The sequence below is a fragment of the Limulus polyphemus genome, unplaced genomic scaffold, assembly GCF_000517525.1.
Source record: "Limulus polyphemus unplaced genomic scaffold, Limulus_polyphemus-2.1.2 Scaffold97, whole genome shotgun sequence".
Taxonomy (NCBI): domain Eukaryota; kingdom Metazoa; phylum Arthropoda; class Merostomata; order Xiphosura; family Limulidae; genus Limulus; species Limulus polyphemus.
In genome coordinates this window covers 334,941-339,026 of record NW_013665707.1, presented here as the reverse complement: position 1 = coordinate 339,026, position 4,086 = coordinate 334,941, and the positions used below count along the sequence as shown (strand labels likewise).

General features: G+C 30.7%; 1 protein-coding gene across 3 annotated transcripts in view; it reads left to right on the top strand.

The window, feature by feature from the left end:
• Positions 1 to 362: 362 nt before the first annotated feature.
• The window catches only part of LOC106469539 (la-related protein 4-like), a 61,305-nt gene continuing 57,581 nt past the window's right edge, over positions 363 to 4,086 (top strand). The window contains exon 1 of one of the 3 annotated variants that reach the window (XM_013930040.2): positions 363 to 701. The gene's annotated coding sequence lies outside the window, so the exon portion shown is untranslated. The remainder of the gene's footprint in view (positions 702 to 4,086) is intronic. The other 2 variants (XM_013930046.2, XM_022398837.1) reach the window with 2 other exon arrangements.

Here is a 4,086-nt window from a genome sequence, read left to right as displayed (position 1 = left end):
CTCAAAATTTGTATGTATCTCTCCATGTACTCAATAAACCTTCATACCAATTTTGGTAGAGATCTATCCACACTCTGCGAAGTAGTTACATGGACAGACAACAGACAATACTTTTATATTTATATAGATATATAGCTTATAACAATATGTAAAACGCTTGAGAAGACTAACATTATTTTGTTTTGCTTTGCGTAAAGCACGAAACAAATACAAATCTTTAAAATTATTTTCTTGCAATGTAGATTACTAGGAAGTTTAGATTTCTATTTTAATGTAAAGAGGGCGTGATTCATTTTACTCTTTCTACTGAAAAGAAGGGCAAGACAAATTTTACACGTGGTAAGTCAATATGATTTCTTGAAGCATTGCGACATCGTATTTTTATTGCAGTCAATCTATGCTGAACGCTGTTAACTTTTGAAAGTATATTTTTACCGAAAATTCCATTTAATAAATGTTATTGATTTTCATTAGCTGCAATAAGAAATGTTTTAGATGATATAGGTTTTAAAAATTTAAATATTAATTCAACGTAGCGAGGAGTAGGGGGCGATAAAAAGCTATCATGTAGCCGGGTGTACCACTATTAGATGCTAACGATAGTGGTGTTGGTCGTGTTTCGTGAGGGTTATTCACGTTCACGCAGCTGAACAAAATTACAAGTGAATTTTTTCAGTAATTATATGGTTCGTCGTATTTAGGTGAATTTTATTTCTTTTAATTTGAAGCTTTATTATTGTTTATAAAACTAGCTTTTAATCAACTCATTTTATAAAGGTGGAAAAATTTCAGGCTTAGCCATATAACGTAAAATAATCAAAAGTTCCGTGTGTTAAGACTAATATAGCTAACTTAGCATAGTACTTGCAAGTGTAAAACAAACAGTATATAAGTGTTACATCATGAGATCGGAAAGAGGCCTTTCTAGTGTAAGGTGTTTATTATGTACGTGTAGCTAAGCCTAACTGCAAGAAAGTACGAAGTGTAATGTCTAAGTTTATTCTTCAGATTATTTTGAATTTTAATCTAATCATACATTTATTAAACTTTTCCCATTCTTGTTGCTTATTTAATTTGTACTTGTTTTACCCTAAAACATTGTAGACGTTAGCATACACTGCACGTGAGTTTAAAAATAAAATGAGAACCGATGATTTCCTTAAACTTAAAGTAAAGGGAGGGTGTTGTGTAAGGACAACCATGAAAGATGTTATATTATGTTGCCTTGTCCATATGTTATAGCATACACTGTTGTACTAGTAGTAGTACAAATACTTAAATTTAACATTAGTAACAGTACAGTCTATAGTGTAGAGGTATTGTAATGCTATATGAATACAGTGTTATTTGACATGCAACTATTATATTTATAGTATAATCTATACCCTAGGCAGTAGACATTTGGTACAACATATTAATAGATTATTAACGTTTTTAAGTAGGTTTAACATTAGCATATATAATAACATTTTAAGTTTATTGATAGTATTAAGTATGGTAAAGTTTAGCCCTAACTAAACTAAAGCAAAAAACACACAAGTTAGTGTTGATTTATCTATATCAAGTATAGGTCATACTTAATAAAGGCTTAACTAATGTTGGGACTAAAACAAATGAACTTATACTTACAGATTTTGGTGTATGCGATTAAAATTCTTTTGTATTATTGTAGAAATTCTGTGTTTAAAGAAATACTGTTGTAGTAAAGATACTAACTTAATGACAAATGTTTTGTAGGTCTCTGTTAGTATATCAAAATATTCTATGGTTTATCTATATTTTACATCATGTCTTTCAGGGTGGGAAAAATCTAATTCTAGTTTCCCTACTGCCAACCATTTTCTAATAACATGTTCTTTGTATTTAATTTGTTTTCTTTTTAAACAATTTATTATTGTTATTATGCTTAACTAAATTAGTGCTGTACAAAGTAAAAATAAGTCCAAAGTGTGTTTGTTTTGCCTTTGTATCTTCAGTCAGTTAAGCATTAAATTGGTTGGCTAACTTAAGTAGGGCTAGGTGATGTAATTGATTTAACAAAAGATAGTTTTGTTAAGTTATAAACATAGTGTGATTTGGAGAAAGTCTTACCTTTCTAGTTTTTGAAGAGGTTAATGTATATCTAGGTGAGGGGAAGGGGGTGTATTTAGTATATCTGGATTTTCAGCAAGTTCTTTACAGGCATGGTGGTAAGTTGGTTTATTGGATAGAAAAGTATCTGGATGGAAGAAAACAGAGGGTTGTTTTAAATGGAGTTCTTTCAAACTAGATTGTCCTAAGTGTGTAGTGCCTTAGGGCTCAGTATGAGGATGACCTTTGCTTTTGTCATTTACGTATATGAAGGAGTGGTCAGTAAATTTGCTCATGATATTTAGGTCTTGAGTGTTGCTGGCTTTGAGGAGGAGGATGCTGTTTTATAAAAGGATATACGTAATTTAATGGGTAGGGCAAATAAGTGATAGAAGACTTAATTATAATAACTGCATGTAGGTTATCATAATTTTAACTATAAGTATAATTCTGATGGGAATAACCATAACAGTATTATGGACGAAAAGGACTGGTTTGTGGTTGATCAGGTAGTACTTAAAGAAATACTGAGTACAAGTCAAAGAGGTTATAAAATCATGAAATTTATATAATGAGTTGTTTTTAAATTTTAATAATGATTAGTTTCTCAGATTGTAGAAAATCTAAGAATGATGAAGAATATGTTGCATATTAAGGGTACTTTGCATCAAAAGGGTGAGGTTCGAACACCTTATACCTCACCCCTATATCCACTACTGACAAACACATGTTCAAAGACATGATGTATCACTCACATGCAGTTCTAGTCACTCAACAATATCTATTTAAAGAATCATCTCAAATTGTGTATATGTCTCATTAACATTTTTTCTGTAATAAATCTAGGCCTACCACAAGTGACTACAGCTGCATGTGTATTCAGTTATTTTTAAATGCTGAACCCATTATTGATGTGGGAATGCATATATTTTATAATGCATCATTTTTTTTTAGCACAGTGGGCCTGGAACTGTAGCTTCACCAGTCCCCGCTTTAATCTGGCCCCAGTATTAGGCCTATAATGTTTTTTAACAATACATTCTTTATTCAATCCCTTTGCCAGTGAGACAGAGTATAAAGGCCTCTGATGTGTTTGTACTATATTTTGAAGACAAGAGAAAATTATTTTAAGATTTGGAAAAAACAGGTTGGGCTTTAATCAGAAAGTTTTATTTTTCTAACAGAGCAATTGGCTTATGGAATGAGTTACTATCAACAGTAGTGGAGGCTAACATTTTACAAGTTTAAAATAAGAATCAATAATTTTGTGAAATGTAAATGATAAGTTAAATTTCTTATTTTCACATAGGTAAATAGTTTTTCAAGCCATTCAGTTAATATTTAATGCTTTCCACATGGGTCAAAGGCCATGTCATTGTGTTTGTTGACTTGTATTCAAAATTGTATTGAACTGTTATTTTATGAATTTGTGTCAGTAAGTTTGGTATAAAACTGTAGATTATAATTCAAATTTTAATGTTATACATTATTTAATTTCTTTATTTCAATATAAATATTAAAAATAAACACCTGAACATAGATTTTTGTGTGTCACGTGGTATGTTGAATGCAGCACTGGTTCAAATTAGACGTTTGTGATGTCAAAATACAAAGTCTAGTTTTGTGTGAATTAGGAACTCAAATTACCGATATTAACAAGCTAGAATGTAAAATAAGAACCTTCTATCATTTCTATTTGAGATATTGCTCAAGTACTGAATCAAATGCAGTGGCCCCGCTCACCTCTTTCCATTTTTGGAAAAGCTCTCTTATATACACTTCTGTCTAAGACATGTGAATAACCAATCAAAAGCTCAGAATGTCCCCTAGCTTCTTTCTAATCCATTTTCAAGTATTACGATGGCACCTTATACTTTCAATACAAATCTTGAAGCTGGTAAGGTGAGTCTTCAGTCTGCTCAAAATTGAATATTTTTTTTTAGACCCAAGTACAGCTTACTTACAAGGCTTGATAAATTATAGTGGAATTTTATATATATATATATATATATATAT